Source organism: Ascaphus truei, chromosome 1 (genome assembly GCF_040206685.1).
Source record: "Ascaphus truei isolate aAscTru1 chromosome 1, aAscTru1.hap1, whole genome shotgun sequence".
In the NCBI taxonomy this organism is placed as follows: domain Eukaryota; kingdom Metazoa; phylum Chordata; class Amphibia; order Anura; family Ascaphidae; genus Ascaphus; species Ascaphus truei.
This window is the reverse complement of record NC_134483.1, coordinates 210514984-210529293: the sequence shown is the minus strand read 5'-3', so window position 1 is coordinate 210529293 and position 14310 is coordinate 210514984. Positions and strand designations below refer to the sequence as shown.

General features: G+C 38.6%; 1 protein-coding gene across 3 annotated transcripts in view; it reads left to right on the top strand.

The window, feature by feature from the left end:
- Positions 1 to 14310, top strand: part of SNCAIP (synuclein alpha interacting protein) — a 283312-nt gene that overhangs the window by 122138 nt on the left and 146864 nt on the right. The window lies entirely within an intron of this gene.

Sequence of the window (14310 nt, the reverse complement as noted above, 5' to 3'; positions counted from 1 at the left end):
GCATGGTGAAGATGTAGTGTGTACAGCACCTTGGAGTTTGTCAGGGAGAGAATAACTCCATTAGTTATGGTAACAGCTAGCTTGGGGACACAGTAGAAGTCAAAAAATGAGACATTGATGATTTCGAAGTTGGCCCAATAAAAGATACTACATTGTGCATTTGATCATTTTAAGTAGTAATAGGTGCATTGTATTTAATATGTAAGAAATACCGTTCTATGTATTGAGTAGTAATGCATTTGTTGGGAATTTAAATACTGGAAGTAATCATTACATTATTAGCTTATATTTTACATAGAGAAAATATGTATCTTGTGACGTAAGTAGAGACAGTTTTTGTTTTTTTGATAAAGGAGGCTGAAAATATAACTAACAATAATTGTAATCTAGTAACCAAACGCAATTTTAAAGATTAAAAACTGAATCCACGACAAAAGATCAGTTTTTCACATACTGTATGAACACGGTACAGTTTTAAATGTAATTGACATGGAAAAGTCATTATTTTCAGAGCAAGCTATTTTTGGGATTCAGTGGAAGTTTATAACCTGGAACCAGTCTCTGAAGTCAGAGAGAATTTCACAGCCAAAGACATAAAATATCTTTTGCATTCTCAAATTCACTTGCAGTCAATTTGCACACCAAAGCAACAGAGCCAGACACAGAAATCTGGAGTCACAGCCAGATTACAACCAAAATGGAAACACAATGCAGGAATGTGAAACGTACAAGACTGCCTTAAATTTGCATCCCTATTGAGGGTATCTCAGGCCTGCAGCAATACAAAGTAGCCGCTAATTTCTGGTACAATTATGATGGTGGTAATACAACATCCTGGAGTATTTCATTCGGTGATTAAAGGAATGCCTTTGACCTCTTTTGTTACATTGCCAGAGGGCTGTTTGAATTGCGTGTCGAATTATACTGTCATGTCTTATTGATTAATAACCTTTGATGCAATGTATTTGGACATATGGGTCCAGAAAGGACACTCATTGATGTTATAGACATACAGAAATACTAACTATTGTGGGGGGGATTCAGGGAACAGGATTAAGTGAGAGTGGGGTAGTTGAGGGAGGGAGGAGAGGGGGGGAGCGAGTGAGGGAGAGCAGGTAACAGTGAGATGGGCAGGGAGAGAAATACATGGGAAGAGGTGAGGAAATAGAAGAGGGGGCTCACGAGGTGTGAAAAGGGGGGGCTCGCCAGACCGCTGACAGGGCGGGCGGGGGCGGTCATAACTCTAGTCCTGGGCCCCGGGAAATCTGTCTGCCTGCGGCCTGCTTCTTATCATCTGTCTTTCTTGTCAAACACAAAGTTGCTGTTCTGCGGGAATTCACTGGAATTTGCGTGAGGCACAGTAATGCTCTGAAATATTGTTCCCTAGATTCACAGACAAATGTTTGTGATTTTCTCAGTGATGTCATGTCTTTTCACTGGTTTTATGTTCTCATTCAGTAGTTATATTGAATTATATGAGTTCAATCAATGTAATCTATTACTGTTATATCCCTGATTGCTTAAAGTTAGTAGACTATTCAGTAATGGTTTGTATCTTGTCCAATGCATACAGTGAGTGATCCAACAGACTGAGATTTTGATGTAAAGATACAATAGTAAGCATCTATAGCTGGCATGGATTATGTAATGACATTCAAGTTCCATTATGTTATTTGTAACATAAACAGAACTGGACAACAGACTGGGATATTTCAGTTCCATTATCCTAGATATGTTGATGCTTTATTCATATTCCATATATAATATATTTGACTTGGGCTTTTAACACTATGCTTGGATTTCCGATGACTCAAAGTACACTAAAGTAGTTTGAGTTACTGGAATGCACCACCCAGAATTGTCTTATTCCACCGAACATTATAAGAGGAAAGATCTAACTTTTACAGTCAGGAATCTTCTGATTCCTGTATCCAGTAAGAGCAGCATGCTAATTAATATTACATTATTGACATTTTTTTTAAAGCATTGAAAGGGATGTTCTTTAAAGACTGATGTTAGAGCACTCATATGCTACATATTCAAATAAACTCTGCCATTCAGATATTTTTTTTATATATATATTTTGTCTTGGAAAAGGTATCGCAGCCTGCAGTAAATCTTATGAAATGGCCTGGTTGGCATATTTCAAAGTATCCACTTCCTACAAATAAACATTCAGGAAAGATACCCGTGTTAATGCATGTTTATGGATTTTCTGGATATACCCGTCTCTCTTTAGGTTCCATGGTGTTTGGGTAATAGCATGGGTCTATGCTAGTGGTGCTCAAACTAAGGGGTATATTCTCAAGTCACTATTTTTTTAACGTCACATTTGTGGAAAAGCCACAAAGTAACTGGCACTACCAAGGATCTTAATCACTACAGATGCCTGCGGAACATGTGCACAAGGCAAACAAGGCAAGCAAAAGCACAATATTACTTTGACAATCTTCTCCAGAATACATCAAACCCAGCTAACTTCTGGAAGGTTATCAACAACATATTCCAGCCTTCTAATCATCAACAGCCAAGTAATATCACTAAGGGCGATATTACTCTGACAAACCCCACCGACATTGCAAATGCATTCAATGATTACTTTGTAGGGTGTGCTACTAACTTATTAGCGAAACGCAACCCAAACCACAAATCTGAATCTCATCCTGGGAGTACCCATATAGCCCCACCCCCTCCCAACACTGCCCACAATTTTCAATTTGGCCCAGTATCCAAAGAGGAGATTACACAAGCGCTCCTCAAATTAAAACTAAGCAGCCAATGTGGACCTGACTTACTACAATCTAGGTTCCTAAGACTTGGTGCCCCAGCAATTGCCAAAACAATTGCTTCCATAGTCAACTCTATCCTGTCTGCAGGCTATATCCCTAAGACCTGGAAAACTGCTAGAGTTGTCCCAATCTTCAAAAGTGGGGACAAAAACACTGTCTCAAACTACAGGCCAATCTCCCTTCTCCCAATCCTATCCAAAGTCATGGAAAAATGTGTCCACTCCCAACTAAGCGATTACTATACCAAGACAAATTTCCCTAGCCAATTCCAATCTGGCTTTCATCCCAAACACTCTACCGTAACTACCCTGCTAACAGTTTGCAATGAAATCCAGTGTGGAATGGAACGTGGTCAACTCACTGGTGCAATATTCCTAGATTTTGCAAAGGCTTTTGACACAGTTGATCATGCTATCCTGCTTAACAAACTCCAGAGGTCTGGAATAGGGAAGCATGCTTTAAACTGGTTTCAGTCCTACCTATCAGGTAGATCCCAACATGTGTCCATCTCAGGCTCTAACTCCAACCCCCTGGATATCACCTGTGGCGTTCCGCAAGGCTCTGTTCTGGGGCCCCTACTCTTTTCAGTGTTCATCAATGATCTTCCCACAGCTTGTTAGGAAGCTTCAATACACATGTATGCAGATGACACAATCTTATATGCACACAGCCATAGCCTCTCCGACCTTGAACACGTACTTCAGTCTGACTTTTTGAGACTCGAAAACTGTATTTCCCTAAACAAACTGTTTTTAAACACTGACAAGACTGTAACAATGGTATTTGGGACCAAGACTAAATTTTTAAAGCTTCCAGTGACTGAGCTCCAGATCAGAACCAACGCTAATACCACCCTAACTCCTGTTACTAGTTTTAAATACCTGGGCATATGATTTGACTTCCATGTAGAATTTGTAGTGACAACTGCGCTCCAATGTTTGTTCACAGAAATAATGGAGAAAAGAACTCAGGCTTATAAGACATAACATCCTCTGTGGGGCCAAAAGATCCCTGAGGTAGGGGCAAGCAATAAACCCCCATGACACCTCCAATTGGGATGGTCCCCCTCAAAGTGTTGAAAAGTACTTACATATAGCACTGGTCCTTTAGATTTCTAGTAGACGTGCAGCCAAGTTGATATGGATAGCTGTAGAGAAAAGAGGAAACTGGCGCACAGTCCAATGAAGTGGGTCCCAGGATAACAAAAATAGATATCTATTGATGTGAAAACATCCAACAAACGGAGGAGAGCAACCTCCTACGCGTTTCGAACAGTAGTTCTTGGCAAGGAGTATAACATTCGGAATGCACATTGATGCCCTGACATCCAAAACCTATGCCAAACGAGGCATACTTTAAAACACGCCAGTAACTGATGTAAGACACTAATTAAATGAAAACATATTAAGTTATACAACTGAAATGTGTAAATGAACAAAATGAATCCCTACAACTTAAGTGACAAACAATTCTCAATAATAAATATCCCAATGATGCAAGTTTAAGGAAAAATGGTAAGGAGAAATAAACAAACAGTGGATTAATAGAACATCTTAAAAATCACATATACGATTCATTCATAATACATACAGTGTACAGTTAAAAAAATACAGTTAAAAAATAATAAAACCAGAGAGAGAGCCAAGTTGAGAAAAAGTCTTCATAAAAAAATCTCATTAATACTAAAAATAAATAAATATAGAAAAGTATGTTAAAATGCTATAAAATGCTATTAAAGGTATTATCTCAAATTCCACGTTCAGTCCAAATGGTACAAGTGTTTTGAGCTTATGGATCCAAAAATTTCTTGCTTAAATCAAATCCCTATCTCTTCCTCTCCAACACAATTCTCATAAAAGTCAAACCCGTGGGATCTGAATTGTGACATTCTAAAAAATGTTTTGGCACATTGTGAGTCATTATCCCTTTTCGAATGGTGCTCAAGTGTTCCAATATACGAATCCTGATAGGTCTAGTAGTTTTTCTACATTTTGAAGCCCGTAAGGGCATTCTAATATGTGTATTATGTAATCAGACCTAATGCATATCAATTTATCAATTTTAAAAGTCTCTTCGCATTTGACTTAAAAAAACGACTTCTCTTTGGACTTAAATTTGCATGCTTTGCAGGATGTACAATGGTAGAAGTCTTTTAGCATTTTTTTTAAAAACTAGCAGCATTTTTCAGAAAGCATCTCTTCTCATTTTTATCAGGATTCTTAATTTTCCTTATAACACTCGGAGCTAATTTATTTTTCAAATTACATGTCTTTTTCAAAATCACGTTCGGTACTAACGGAATTTCATTCTTTAATAGGGGATCACGTAAAAGTAAATGCCAATGCTTTTTAATAATACCTTTAATCTTCTGTGCCTCTCTATTGTACTCTGTCAGAAATGCGAAGCTAAAATCCTTATTGTATCCTGAGAAGGTAAATGTTCTTTTACTTTAATAAAATCTTTCCTTTCTAGTCTGTTTGTTTTTTTCAAGGGAGTCATTAAGGAGTCTTTGACTGAGCCACTGATTAAGCCACCTGTGCTGAACACAGGGATATCCATATAAGCCGGCCTGCTGGCTGCCCTTGAGAACTGAGTTTGGAGACCCCTGCAATAGAGAATCAAGGGAAATGTACTGGGAATTGATATTTAAATGACTTACTTAATCAGACCACTCACATGTCCTTACCGTAGTATGGCAAAAATGATGTCATGTTTTAAGACCAAAATTATCTTCAGGCTTGAATGAAGAAATGATCATTTAATTGTAAAGTGCCAACACATTCCGCAGCGGGGTACAAGACACCAGGCTTGGAAATGGACAATCCTCTGAATGATATACTAGGTTGTTTATGAGCAATCACAGCGTTTTATTAAAGCCATGTATCCACTTATGCAGTATAGTGAGGGGGGTAATGCGCAGTTAATTATGCAGTTGTTTTTAATTCACCTTAACTCCACATTACTTCTGTATTTAATAGGGACTTATGTTCTTTACATGGCAAAGTACAGTATTACAAACCTTTTTTTTAGCAGTAACCCTTTTTGCTGTGAGTAGCCTGCAGTACACTGCAAAAAAGGGGATTAAATATGAAATGTTCTCTTGAACTGTTAACATTTGAATATATTTATCAATGGGACTAGAGAATAATGTTTGCTCCAAATTATTTATACAATTTATAGTTGTTGAGCTTTATCCCAGGCTCCTGACAGTGAATGCCTGGTTTAAAGTGCTTCTGGCTGTCCATTTTGTGCTATTTTTATTCAATTTTCATAATTCCTTATACTTAAATTTGATGACTGTTACTGCTGTTTCCTGACCAATTTAAGTCTTACTTGCCCTTAATCTGCAGTAGAAATAAAGATCCAAAATACATTCCTCAGACAAGGTTACACTTCTCCATTTCAGCCACAAACAGCTCCTCTTCCTTCCTTTCAGAAACCCGACCTGTGTTTTTTTTTGCTTCCTTTCCTTTGCAGCTGGTGTTTGCAACACGTTACCTGTATGACTCCCAGGGAAAGGGACTCATGCAAACATTTTTACAAATAAGTTGAATAACTTCATCTCTTCTGGCTACCTCTCTCATACACTGTCATTTTCTTTATATGTCATGTGCTGGTTTAGGCTGCGCTTATAGTGCCGGCGACGTCAGGCTGCGGTCGCTGGAAAAATCAAATTGAGATGACTTCCAGCGATCGTCACCAAACCGTCGCTGTCTCGCTTAATATAAGCACACACGATGGCGGCAATGCATTTGTTTTTACGCGACGTCGCTGTCGCCGGCACTATAAGCGCAGCCTTAGATACTAGAAATGTTCCAGTTCTTAATACTTTTAAATTGTCTTTTATACTTGCCAATATTATCAGAACAAATATGAAGTTAACTACAGCGTGCTTAATTCAAGCAAGCAGCCTAGTTAAAGGATGAGTTACTTTTGGAAGTACATGTGAAGAAGAAACCATTTAGGTCTCACAGGCTTGTATGTAACTGTATGCATTAAGAGTATATGGTGTATATTAAATGCTGTTAGAACCTGCAGTGAACTTTTTTCTATAGCGCTGACAGTGTACGCAGAGATGTACACACAAGTAGAACTTCCAGTCTAAGGCCGCGTCCATAGTGGATCCGACGTCGCTCGCGCCAAATACAAACAACTAGAAGCCAATGGCCATGTCCATACATCACGTGAGTACCGAGGCGGCCGGTGCGGGGCGAGACAACCTTGTTTGAATTTGCGGAGCAACGGCTGGTTCACATGCGTGGTTCAGCCAATGAGGGCGAACCGCTCATGTGCCCTCGCCATGCCCCCCATCGCGCAACCCTGCAGGCCACAGATCTCTTCAAGTAGAGGCATGCGTGATGTCAAGCGCTTGGTCGCGACCGCGCGGTCCTTCTATGGACGCGGCCGAATTTTGGCACCTGAGAAACAGAGATTGAGTAACCCAAGATCACAAGGAGAACTGTCACTGGGGAATTCAAATGGGCTCATCCATTTCAAAGATAGTGAGGTACTCTCTTGGATCCAATGATTACAGTTCACGAGTTATAATAAAACATACTGGGGGACACTAAGTTACTGAATGCCCCAGATCGAACAGTTAGTATGTACATTTCATACACATGTACTTGATCTGGGAGACTCAAGGGAGCTCTCCTCTCCTCCACCCCAAGTACCAGAACTCCACATAACACAAATAACAAGTGCTACCCCTGCCTGAGCGCTCGCTCAAAGGGTTATAGGTCAAAGGTCCTTGAACCGATGACCCATGACACCCAAGCCAGGCCCACAGGACCCATCCGTTTATGCGAGTGGGCTCCTGTAACCCACGTCTAAATGAGCCACTTCAGTCCCAGCTCCACTGGGCTTTGCCAAGTATGGCCCCCCCCTCTGACAAGGATAAGCACACTTACCCCCAACTACTGCAACGACAGAGGCAACAACTACCTCAACACTTTGACCCGGTAGGGGTAGCAAAAATGGAGACATATCTCTCCTCCTTCAGTCTTTATTTTCATTTTTCTTATTTGTTGTTTGCTTTTTTTCATTTTTTATTAAACTTCAAACTGTAACAACCACATCATTAACAATATATGCAAAAATAGTATGGATGGACAGGAATTGCTGGCAGGATGCGGACTGATCACGCGCTCTGCCAGCAAAAATAAATAGCCTCCCTCACCCCCTACCCCGCCCCCTGACCACTTTGAGAATCACTGAGAATACGGCCAAAAATAAAGTGACAGCGGTGATACAAGGTATAAAGTGGTTTGTGTGGATCAGGTTCTCTGGCTGCTTTCCATTAGCCTAGTAGCTGTAATAATCTTCTCAAGTGTATTTCAGTGATTGTTTAAACATCTTTGTGCCAACTGCCTGATCTGGACTCTTAATCCATGTAGTCCTTTAAGCATGTATCTCCATATCTATTAGTTTATACTTCAACTATGTTTTTTGTTTTGTTATAAGTTGGATTTAGTTGAGCAAAAAAATCAATATACTGTGCTGTAGGTATTCATAAAAAAAAGACACATTCATAAAAGACACTGGGCCCTATTTAAAAAAAATACAAAACGAGCTATAAAGTCCTCTTTACCTTGTTCAGGAAAGGGTGAAGAGATACCTGAAGCAGCCCTGAGTAGAAATATATATATACAGTGTGTGTGTGTGTGTGTGTGTGTGTGTGTGTGTGTGTGTGTGTGTGTGTGTGTGTGTGTATATATATACACACACACACACACACACACACACACACACACACACACACACACACACACACACACACACACACACAGTGTATGTGTGTGTATATATATATATATATATACACATATATTAGAACTAACTGAAAAATAGCAGGGAAATGAGCTGTCTGTGTGATAGGGCAGTCACAGCCCTCCAATTAACAATTCCCCCTCCCCCCAACCCCCCTAGTTTCCGGGGGATGGGAATGGGGAGGGTTACCCTATTTGAATGCCTTACTCCAGTGGTCCACAACCTTCTGTCACCTGTGAGCCACACTCAATGTTCAAATCTATTGGTGAGCCACCTCAATAATATGAAAGCTAAACATAAAAGTGGACGTCTCCACTATATATTATATATAGTTCAATTGTCCTAAGCTTCCAAAAGCGCAAAACAATTAATCAAACATAAACATGGTTTTGGACAATGTCATAATGCTGTGTGCATTTACAGTACATTAAACAATGTAACAAACTGCATTTTCAGGATTACAATTAACACATATTGCCAGCACCACAGAATTTCTAACTAGTGTTCATATCACACTAACTCACTATATAAAGAAATATAAGGATATTATTATTATTATTATTATTGTTATTATTAATAATAATGTGTAAGCATACATTGTAATAAACATTGACACTATTTAACTCATTTTTAACACATTATGTTCTGACAAGAGTCTTCTATTGAAGGTGCATTCTGGGAAAATGTGAGCAGTATGTATTTCCTGCTACTGCTCCAACTCATGCCTGCAAGAAGTTCTTTCAGTGCCTCCTAGTACAACTGTACACTTACACCTGGTTCTATCAGATCACACAACTTTTTTGTTAAATAGTGGATAACTGACCAGTAACATAAAATTATCTTGATTGTCACTAAGATCAAAATATTTAGGCCCAGATCCAAACTTACCATCACGTTAAGATTAGCAGTGTTTGTTCAAAGGACAACAATATAACGTTAAGCGATGGTTTCCCCCATTGCATTAAGTATAATGGACGTTAGTAATAAAGGTATGCAAAGAAAACATTATTATACAGTACCATCACATATTCCCAAAAGTTCATATAGGTTGAGGCAGAGAGTTATCATGATGCTTTTTAAGTTATACATAACTTGACATTATTCTTGACATTATTCTTATCCAGACATTGAAATTGGGCTTTTGCAGTGTCTGGATTGGTGTACTGTCCCTGTTAGAAATTATCCAAATTACATAGCGTTACAGATGTAGTCAGACTCCCTTTTGCTGAAGCCGGGACATAAAAATCAAAGAGCCACGCTTGAGTGAAAGTTTCAGGCATGGCTTCCCCAGCTTTGTGGATCTAGCAATTCGTTCATTATAGATTCCATTATATCCTCCCTCTAGCTGTCAAAAGTTCAATGTAGATCCTCAGCAGAAGTGATGTTAGCAAAGTCTCCAAAACACCTTAACATTGTATAATGAAGAGGACAAGCAGGAGAATATTACAACATCCTATTAAAATAGATACATTTTCACTCTACTTCTGCTCTGTTATTTCCATTACACAGGTCCACTGAGAGTTCTCGATGACTCCACTTGAGCTGAGAAAGCAAACTGATCTTTTGGCGGACCAGTTAAATTGTAACACTCTGCAAATTAACTGTTTTAATAAATTGACTGTGGCATATTGAAGAGTTTGATATGATCTATTGCTTCCTCATGACTAGGTTCCTAGCACATGTTGTTGTTTTGATGCGAGTTTCCTTTTAAAGGGTTTTATGTTTGGAACACCTGTGTATTGAGGGTTAGCTACAACAGTTCTTACAGTATGCTGCTGGAAGCAGTCCCACTACTCAGGTCAGTTTTTCTCTACTGTGTCCTAACTTAACCCCAGGAGACCTTAGGTACCCATGTTATGAAAAGCTGCAGGTCCGAGCACACAAAATGATATGATGTATATTGCCAAGAGTGCATGGTAAGCTGGTTCAGGCATTTCAAATACTGTATATAGGGGGGTATCCATTAAGCTGCGATACATCAGAATCACTTGCAAGATCCCATTAACACCAAATTCAAAAGATACTTGTACTATGTACAAAAATGTAGATAAAATACCCTGCTATCGTCTTACTTCCTGTCATGATAATGCCAGAAGATATTCAGTATTTTAATAAACTGGCAAAAGCACAGTTAATTTTAGTTGCAAGTTGTACCTCTTAAAGATACAAGGAATTGTTTTTTATGGCAGGTCAGGCCACTGACCCTACCTGACTTTTATGTGTTAGTCTAGGAGTGAGGTTATCTAAGGGCAACTGAAAAAGTGAAAGAAATGCAGTGCGCAACTAAAAAAACCTATAATAAATATTAAACCACTGTGAGTGTTATTTAAGTATTAACCAAGTGCACCTTAAGATAACCTTTAACCTTAAAGTATATATACATACAATATCTGTGATAACAATTGGCGGCTGCAGCTGTAATAATTCAGGGTGGCTCAATACTCCGACAGCACTAGACAAAAAAGAAACAAAAAACAGCGCAAAACCGCATGGTGAAGTATATCAAAAATATATTATTACATTAAAATGGTGAGTATTCAGCGTACATTGAGTAAAAAGAACGAGCGCATTGAGTGTAATATTACACAACAGGTTACCACACTGCGGCTGATGGCGAAGAACACTGGTAATCCTTATCAGGGAAATTTGTGATGCCAGCTCCACGTTTCAGGTAAGCAGTGTGTTAGAAACTCTGTCTATCCTTTAGTCTCGACCTCATCAGCAGAGGGTTCCTCCCGGGAACACTGGCGTGCGGGAGCTCCGACATCAGGGTCATGTCGCTGTTCGATGACGTGATTGTCACGTGGAGGAAAGTCCCTTCCGCATACGTAAAGCGGAATTCAGTCCAAGAAGGAACAAGGTGTTAGCCCCACAATGGCAAAGGTAGTAAAGCAACCACTATGACTCTCAGCACCGCTGGTAATGTCCGCCACACAACTGTTAGCAGCAATGGGGGGTGGGCTATAATCACCACACAGAATAGAATATAACTCGTAGTTGGAGAAGCACTTATCCTACGCGTTTCGTAGCTGTCAGCGCTACTTCATTCCCTGATGAATGAACCTTGTTCATTCTTGTACTGAATTCCGCTTTATGTATGCGGAAGGGACTTTCCTCCACGTGATGATCACGTCATCGAACAGCGACATGACCCTGAAGTCAGAGCTCCCGCACGCCAGTGTTCCCGGGAGGAACTCTCTGCTGATGAGGTCGAGACTAAAGGATAGACAGAGTTTCTAACACACTGCTTACCTGGAACGTGGAGCTGACATCACAAATTTCCCTGATAAGGATTACCAGTGTTCTTCGCCATCTGCCGCAGTGTGGTAACCTGTTGTGTAATATTACACTCAATGCGCTCATTCTTTTTACTCAATGTACGCTGAATACTCACCATTTTAATGTAATAATATATTTTTGAAATTCTTCATCATGCGGTTTTGCGCTGTTTTTTGTTTCTTTTTTTATCTAAGGGCAACGCCTGGTTTTGAAAGTGGGGGATTGAAATAGTGTCACAATTATTTTCTAACAGTGGACATTAACTTCAAAGAGATTCCTTACATGTATGGAATTTCCGGAAGGTGTGACCAGGAAGATATTTCATGATTGGGTACATTTACTGAAATTAAAGATATCTGAGATCTAACAGTGATTCACAAGAACTGCAGAGATACCTTTGTGACATTTGCGATCAGATTAATTAAATGATATGAAAAAATCCATAATAATCCATTTGTTTATCAAAGTTAGCATTAAGCAAATCAATATTGATATCCACACGTATTTTAATTATACAGACGCAACAGTGAAGATGATGTTCTAAGTATTAAAGAAATAAAGATATGGGACATTTTCTAACTCCAGGCATCTTTTTGTCCCTCTAGCCATAAAAGTGTAATTAGAGATTAATGAAGGGTGGTTATGGATGCGCCCAAAAGGTGGGCTTATGTTGTTTTCAATTAAAGTAAATTTAGCATATAAACCATGCATTTGAGAATATGAATTTAGAATTTAACAAGTGGTGTTTTCTGATGTCAGACATGTGAATTCTCATATTTCATGCTCCAACGCCCTCTTTGGAAGAAATGAGATATTGTTATGTGATAATGTATAGGATTTCTGTTTGTTTATCTTTTTATTTTGTGAAACTGTCTGCATACAGTATATTGTATTGTATTGTATGTTTTTGTAATAATCTTTTTCTGTACTTCTGTATGTAAGCACTGTACTACTTTTGTATATTAAATCTAAAATGTAATCAGTACTGTCTTTGGTTCTAATTGACCTTTGCACGCTTTGAAGAGAATTATTGCATGTTCTAACACATTTTGCAACAATAATTTTTTTTTGTGTGCTGGTTACATATTTTTCTTAGTAAACAGAGACCAAAGACTCTGCAAGTACATCTTGATACCTTTTTATTTGTGGCAGCAATATAAGCTGATATTTGTGAAAGGTCGATGGGAGATATTACTAATTTGAGGGACTCTGTGGGAGTGAAAAGTAGTTCAGCTAGATAGCTGTGTGTATTAACCTTTGTCACATACTGTATACAAGTCAAGTGCTTATAGGTGTGAAATTTGACACTTCCCCTCATTATCAGCCTTGTATCTTTGCAGCTGACACCATGCCTGTGATACTACTACAGTTAAACTCTTTGACATGTCTATATAGAGCAACCAAAAAAGACACCTTAAGTAGTATGTGGTGTTGTAAAATAAGTAGGAGCGACAGCTTCAAAGCTTTATATTGTTGTTTATATTGTTGTTTGTATTGCCTTCAAAGCTAATTTTACTTTTGTCTAACTAAGGACCAATAGAAAAAAACGCTCATTAATAGTCATGTCTTGTATCAGTAGTAGAAGCAAGACAAGGTCAGACTTCCCAGGGAAGAGGTTCTTTCCTTGAAAGAGAAATCCTGCTGATTTTGGATATGTGGATTGTGTCCTGTATGCAATGAGAATAAAGTCAATAGCAGATAATTATTCTAAAACTATTTTATGTTTACATTGTATAAGGATGTAGAGTACCTCTGTAACATTTCAAGCTCTTATGGGTTTGTCATGTTAATTTGAATGGTATTGGCCCCTGCTGCCCTTGCACACTACATTATTATCATCAGGACAGACACAGTAGTGATTTCCTCTCTGTTAGGGTTTGATTGGGTTCAAGAGGCCTTAATGGTGCACAGCATAAATCAGTAGTCACAGCTGGTCAAATGATCATTTCTTGACTCTTTAACCAGAACAAGCATTTTACAACTGGCGTTCAATAGCCATACATTTTCAGGTCTGTCGTACAGAATATTCAACCTGATCAAATTTAAAACTGTTTTAGTTACATACCCCTTGCACAGACATAGGAGATAAGGAAAGGTTAGTCATATAGTTTTTGCAAAGAAACGGTATAAGGGGATATGCCGACCAAATTAAAACACGAAGCATTATTGATCCAGGGAAAAATCCTTAAAGTCAGGAAGGGATTTTTTACCTTGAAGGAAATAATTGGCAAATGTTTCACTGGGGTTTTGTGTTTTCCTTTCTTTGAATCAATATAACTATAAATATAGGATAAGTATCTTGCTCAGTTAAGCTAATATACTTTGTTACTAGTCATTAGAGAAAAAAAATTAATCAGTGGTGCACTCCAAAATCAGACAATCAAAGCAGCATTTTTTTTAACAAAGCAAACCAATTAAAATGCCACTTATGAACACATTCATATCCACAAACCTACCTTTCCCCATTATCTCT